The sequence below is a fragment of the Macrobrachium rosenbergii genome, chromosome 19 (genome assembly GCF_040412425.1).
Source record: "Macrobrachium rosenbergii isolate ZJJX-2024 chromosome 19, ASM4041242v1, whole genome shotgun sequence".
Classification (NCBI taxonomy): domain Eukaryota; kingdom Metazoa; phylum Arthropoda; class Malacostraca; order Decapoda; family Palaemonidae; genus Macrobrachium; species Macrobrachium rosenbergii.
Window position 1 is genome coordinate 21541657 of NC_089759.1, and position 7500 is coordinate 21549156.

The 7500-nt window shown below is 35.0% G+C and overlaps 1 protein-coding gene across 2 annotated transcripts in view; it reads left to right on the forward strand.

Moving 5' to 3' along the window:
• Window positions 1–7500, forward strand: part of mAChR-A (muscarinic Acetylcholine Receptor, A-type) — a 762830-nt gene that overhangs the window by 37548 nt on the left and 717782 nt on the right. For both annotated transcript variants that reach the window (XM_067121249.1, XM_067121255.1), the window contains exon 4: window positions 6670–6717. The gene's annotated coding sequence lies outside the window, so the exon portion shown is untranslated. The remainder of the gene's footprint in view (window positions 1–6669; window positions 6718–7500) is intronic.

The window sequence follows — 7500 nt, forward strand, 5'->3', positions numbered from 1 at the left end:
ATTTCTGTCATATTAATAGAAAAGTTAGCTGCCATATTAATAGAAAAGTTTTTTGCCATATTAATAGAAAAAATGTTCTGTCATATTAATAGAAAAGTTAGTTGCCATATTAATAGAAATGTTTTTTGCCGTATTAATAGAAAAATTTTCTGTCATATTAATAGAAAAGTTTGATGCCATATTAATAGGAAAGTGTTTTACCATATTAACAGAAAAGTTTGTTGCCATATTAAAAAGTTTGTTGCTATATTAATAAAAAAAGTCTACTGCTTGCTGCCATAGTAATAGAAAAGTTTATTATCGTTTTAATAGAAAAGTTTGTTGCCACATTAGTTTAAAAGTTTGCAGCCATATTAATAGAAAGGCTTGCTGCCATATTAATAGAAAGGCGTGTTGCCAAAGTAATAGAAAAATTTTCTGTCATTAATAGAAAAGTTAGCTGCCGCATTAATAGAAATGTTTGCTTGCCATAGTAATAGAAAAGTTAGCTGCCATATTAATAGAAAAGGTTTTTGCCATATTAATAGAAAAGTTTGTTGCCATATTAATAGAAAAGTTTGCTGTCATGTGATTATAAAGTTTGCTGCCATATTAATAGAAAGGTTTGCGGCCATATTAATTGCAAGCATTATTGGGAGTTTCAGTAATTGCAAGCATTATTGGAATTTTCAGCAATTGCAAGCATTATTGGAATTTTCAGTAATTGCAAGCATTATTAGGATTTTCAGTAATTACAAGCATTATATGTTGGAATTTTCAGTAATTACAAGCATTATTGGGATTTTCAGTAATTGCAACCATTATTGGAATTTTCAGTAATTGCAAGCATTATTGGGATTTTCAGTAATTGCAAGCATTATTGGAATTTTCAGTAATTGCAAGCGTTATTAGAATTTTCAGTAATTGCAAGCATTATTGGAATTTTCACTAATTACAAGCATTATTGGGATTTTCAGTAATTGCCGGCATTATTGGGATTTTCAGCAATTGAAAGTATTATTGAGATTTTCAGTAATTACAAGCATTATTGGGGTTTACAGAATTGCAAGCATTATTGGAATTTTCAGTAATTGCAAGCATTATTGGAATTTACAGTAATTGCAAGCATTATTGGGATTTTCAGTAATTGCAAGCATTATTGTGATTTTCAGTAATTCAAGCATTATTGGGATTGCCAGTAATTCAAGCATTATTGGGATTTTCAGTAATTACAAGCATTATTGGAATTTTCAGTAATTGCAAGCATTATTGGAATTTTCAGTAATTACAAGCATTATTGGAATTTTCAGTAATTGCAAGCATTATTGGAATTTTCAGTAATTGCAAGCATTACTGGAATTTTCAGTAATTACAAGCGTTATTGGAATTTTCAGTAATTGCAAGCATTATTGGAATTTTCAGTAATTGCAAGCGTTATTGGAATTTTCAGTAATTCAAGCATTATTGGGATTTTCAGTAATTGCAAGTGTTATTGGAATTTTCAGTAATTGCAAGCATTATTGGAATTTTCAGTAATTGCAAGCATTCTTGGAATTTTCAGTAATTGCAAGCATTATTGGGATTTTCAGTAATTGCAAGCATTACAGCATTCATTGTCTGTTAAATTTGTGTATATGTAAAAAGCATTACTTTGGCACTAAAAGAAAGCTGAATGAGGAAAAGCGTTCGAGAAAATCAGTCAAAATGTATGGTAATCGATGAGCTTCGTCTATCATCTGCACTGAAGTTTTTATAATATACATACTGTATATATACTTATAAATACATACTGTATATATATATATATATATTTATATATATATATATATATATATATATATATAAATATTAATATATATATATATATATATATATATATATATATATATATATATATATATATATATAATTTTCCTTATTTGAAGGTAACTCCAGAATAGACAAGTAAATGCCCTTCTTATTTTAACTAATTAATCAAGGAAGAATTAGCTGTGCAAAAGATCCTCAGATCGGTTCGTGCAAAAACACACACACACACACACACACATATATATTATATATATATATATATATATATATATATATATATATACATATATATATATATATATATATATATATATATATATATATATATATATATATATATATATATATATATTTATATTTATAGAATCTACTGGTCACTTTTTACCAGATACGTATGTAACTGTAATAGTCACAATGCCCTCTTAACTTCTCTCGAATTCTTCCCTCTTTTTTGGATACGCTTGTCACTACAAAGCCTTAAATCCAAGTACCAGAAATTGAAGTGGTTGTGATGTCCGGTAGCGGGAAACGAACCCTTGTCACCATAATCACAAAGAGGTCACGTTGCCTACCTGACCACGGCAACGTGACCTCCTTGTGATTATGTTGACACGGGTTCGCACCCCGCTACCGGACATCACAACCACTTCAACTTCTTGCACTTAGATCTTAAGGCTTTGTAGTGACAAGCGTATAAAAAAAAGCTCGAAGAATTCGAGAAGTTAAGAGGGAATTGTGGCTATTATAATTACATTATACATATATATATATATATATATATATATATATATATATATATATATGTGTGTGTGTGTGTGTGTGTGTGTGTGTGTGTGTGTGTTGTGTGTGTGTGTGTGTGTGCGTGTGTGTGTGTGTGGGTGAGCACTTGGTACAGACAGTTGGTTTGTATAAAGAAAGAAAATCGGATATCGTTGCACTTATAGTAGTAAGGTAGTAAGGTAAAGACGAAGAGCACGGTAATCGGTCCTGAGAAAGACAAAGAATCACAGTATACTATCTGGAGTGGCTGAAATCTGCAGAACTATAGAAGACTGAGGGTTGCACAGGTAAGTTCGAGCGTATCCAGAGAGGAGAGTAATTGGAAAAGTGAGTGAAAGAGCAAAGTTTCGTGAGGCTGTATGTATCTTTGCCTGACTCGGATGGGAGGACGGTAATTATCTAGAATTCCTGGGTTAAATGAGAATGAAGGGGGTCTTGTAGAATTGTGTTTGGAAAAGGTCTCAACTGTTAGTGGTTTAAAAAAAAAAAATAAATACATTGGGGAAAGAGAAGATGATGATGAAAAGGGTTTGATTGATTATGCGGCAGTGCAGAATAGATGAGAGAGTAAGTTAATGGCTGTAGTGTTAAGATGAGGAGTGGCTGAAGGTCTACTCGTATCTGATCGAAACAAAAGTGTGTGTTTGTGTGTGTGTGTGTATTTTGCGGCCTTTTGTGCTCTTATGTGGTTTGGTACAGAACAAGTTATTTTTCCGTATTAACTCTGGAGATGAATTTGGGAAAAGGTCTTTTCCGTTTGCCGAGTTTGCAAATACAGTATATAGGTGAAAAGGATGTACCTTAAATCTAATCAGATAGATGAGAGATATTTAATTATAAATAATGGGGGGAAAGTGTCTTTATAAAGAATATATAGTTTAATACGTGTTAGTTTTGTATTAAGAAAGCTCTTTTAAAGGTGAATGGACTTACAAACTTAATGTATTAACAACTCTTTCCCATATATTTAAGAAAATTAGAGCGTATTATGACTACTGATAATAATGTTACATGGTCAGTTAAGAGAGTCTCTTGACTTTTGCTTAAATCTTGAATAATGGAAAGCTCTAAACGAATTTTGCGTATATTAATATCTGTCATGTTAAGAAGTCGGTAAATGGAATGTTGATAACGATTTACATAGTTACATCCTACGTTTGATAAATTAACGGTCGTGTAAAAGGAATTATGAACAGTTTAGAGCTGTATTCGTTTAGTTAAATGTGGAAACATACAGACCTAAATTTGATAAATATGTTGTTGGAATGTGTCCATTTGTATTATCATTAATCGAAGCTAAGTTGACTTTTGTTGATACTGTATTTTACCCTCTAGACCAATCTGCTTCTTATTGGAAATATTAAATAACAAGTACCGTTTTTGTAGTGAATATACACGAAGAAATATGGAAACAGGCGAACCGATTCAGTTTGCACGAAGTGACATGAAAGGCGGATAGATATTTGAAGAAATTCATGTTTCATCAGCATCGAGAGAGAATTGGATAAACAATCTAAGCAAGCAATGGTGATCTCGGAAGAATGTTGAGTAATGCCTTCGATGACACTTGAAGACTGATAAGAAGGTCAGTAAGGCGATCAATAGACACAGATGAATAGACAAACAGGTAAAGAGATAAACAGTAAGGCAGATGAAAGGGAAGAAAACAAAAGGAAAGAAAGGAGACCTGAGAGAGAGAGAGAGAGAGAGAGAGAGAGAGAGAGAGAGAGAGAGAGAGAGAGAGGAAGAGGGAGATGGGAAGAAACAGGAACTCAATTTACCCATGACAATGATGGTGTAAACGAATTGAACACCAGATACATTTTATAGAGAAAGAGGCAGAAATTTATTCTGCGTATGATAAATATGTAAACTAATTCAATCAGAGAGAGAGAGAGAGATTGACAGGGAGAAGCAGAAACAATTTACATATGATAATTATATACACGAATTCAACATGAGAGAGAAAGTGAGAGAGAGAGAGAGAGAGAGGGAGAGGGAATTTGTGCAAGGTAGGAGGAGGAGGAGGAGGCTTTTAGACCTGTTCGAAATATTGATGACACCGTTAAAGGTGAGCGAGCTGCTGTTCCTCACCTGTTGAGTGTTCTTTCCCTCCGGCCGATGTTCTCAACGTTGTTTTCGTAATCTGGCCGCGTGCGTGCACGATGCGCACAAAAACACGAATGAATTCGTCCTGTGACGCATTTTTTTTTTTCTAGCGTTCATTCGGGGATCTTTGCGTCCCAAGTACAGGACGAGGACGCTTCTGGGAAAAGAACAAGGTCGTTCCGGAACTTGGCACTTGGAAATGGTAGTATGTAGGTGAAAACATTGTAGTGAGGTGGCTGGGCTTCTAAATTAAAGCGGCGCTTGAAAACGAAAACATCGAAACGTATTTCGGCTTCTTAGGATAAAAATGGCCCAGGAAACCGAAAATATAAAGATGGAATCATGGTTTCTCTTGATAAGAGAGCTTCTGAACCGGTAAATATGGACAAGGAGTTCAATTCGTGATGCTGAACCGTCTGCGAAAACAATAAGAATTTATTTTGAGAATAGGATCATGATTTTTCACAAGAGAGCTTCTGAACCGGTAAATATGGACAAGGCAGTATAGTTCATGAAGTGCAACTGTCTGCAGAAACATGATACAGAAATTTTCTTGAGGACAGGGAAAACGGCAATTATGTTTTCTAGACTTAACAGGGACCTCTGAAACAGAGAACAGGGAAACGGTTGCATGGTTTCAGGAGATAGAAGGGGCCCATGAAACTGAGAACAGTGAATCCTTGGTATGGTTCTCTTGACAGGGCGGGTCTTTTTTTAACCGCGGGACCGAAATATTGTTTCTCGAGTTAAAACAGGCTTCTAAAACAGAGAACATAAAAAAACATCAGGCTGGTTTCCGAGAATGTAGAGGCAATACTGCGACTGAGTACACTGAAGTAATTGCCTGGTTTCCCGAGATAAAACGAACTCCTGAAACTTATAAAAAAACAGTCATTTGATTTCTTGAGACATAAGGAGCTTCTGAAACTGAGAACGTGGAAGCATTAGTATGGTTTCTCATATTAAAGAAGACCTCTGAAACCAAGAACAGTCATATTGCTTCTCTGTAAAGAGGGGCTCCAGAAATCTAGAGACATACAGCATGTAAGCACTAATACTGTTTTTCATGATGAATGGGACTTCTGTTTCTGTTTCCACGAACAGAGAGACGCTCGTGTTTTGTCTCAAGATTGAGGTAGCTTCTGAAAATGAAGGTATGGAAATTATAATTTGGTTTTTAGGGATAAAATAGTTCCTGAAACCGAGACATTAGTGTAGTTATATGATTTCTCAATATAACAAGTAAAAAATGCGCCGAAGCAATCGAGTTTTCTGTAATGCTGTATGAAACTCTCAGCCATGGCCCATGAAACTCTCAGCTGGCCGTGGTGGCCTGTGTTGTTGCGGTGCCAGACGCACGAGCATGGCTAACTGTAACCTGAAATAAAATAAAAACTACTGAGGCTAGGGGGCTGCAATTTGGTATGTTTGATGATTGGAGAGTGGATGATCAATATACCAATTTGCAGCCCTGCAGCCTCAGTAGCTTTTAAGATCTGAGAGCGGACAGAAAAAGTGCGGATGGGCAGACAAAGCCATCTAAATAGTTTTCCTTTACAGGAAACTAAAAAGGGGCATCTGATAATGAAAACATGGAAGAGGTAGTATGGTTTCTTGAAAAAGAAGAAGCCAGAAATTATTAATTGGTGAACGGCGTTTGGTTACTTGGCATCCTAACATTCCAGTTTTGTGAAGTATATCTCAGACGCCCATTCAAGTAAGGTTAATGTCATATCTTCTTTCCTTCCTTCGCTGTTACTCTGTTCATTCACTCTTCTAATATTATCCTAAAGTGCAGAACTATACTTCTTTAGTTCAATTTAAGGTAGGTGGGAATAAAACCCATATTGTGAGAAACCTCTCGGTACCCTATTTAGCTGACCTAGTTGAAATCCATAGTATTTTTCATAATTACATGAAAAATTCAACGTTTTTACATATTAAGCCTGAAAATATAATTCGCTAATATGGGTTATTTTTTTTTTTTACCAGGGACGAGGTCGTTTCTGCCTAGAGTGTTACAGACAACAGCTTTTTCAGGTAAGATTCTATAAATAAACTGGTTTAATATTACTTAACATAAATACCAGAGTTGCCCAATATTGATGTTATAATTAGATGTTTCAAGAAGAAGATTAAGCCTAAAGGGTGGCGGGGAGAGAGAGAGAGAGAGAGAAGGCAAGGTTCACTAAAGAAACTAGTTTCTTATTACTTTACATAAATACCAGAATTAGCCAACATTGATGTTTAACATATTTTAATTTCATGTTTCAAGAAGGATATTAATTCTGAATGGAGCGAGAGAGAGAGAGAGAGAGAGAGAGAGAGAGAGAGAGAGAGAGAGAGAGAGAGAGAGAGAGAGAGAGGAATCATGCGATGGAAATGTCTGCTAATATCCTAATGTTGAAACACTATTCTAGATACCTTTCATTCTCACGCGAGCCGCTTTCTAAGCATTCCTAGAGAAATGCCAGGACACAGGTGTGAGGGACGGATCTGTTTTTCGGAAAGAATGCTCTTTACAAGGATTTATCGTATGGAAAATAGTAGTAAAATTTGAGTGTTATTCCTTCCTTATCGAAAATGTCCCAGCAAAAAAATTTTAGCTATGAACCATTATTTCTAGAAATGCTTGGGTTTCGAGATAGGGGCCTTTGTTGCTTCCGATAAGCTGTGTTTTTCCAGGTTTTAACAGTTCGAGTATGATACGACTGTCACTGAGATGAGGTTGATAAGTGATATAATTAATATAAAGTAGTTGAACAACACTAGTGATTCATGTGGCTCTCTAGAAGGATTTTGCTCATGGGCAAGACGTTAAAG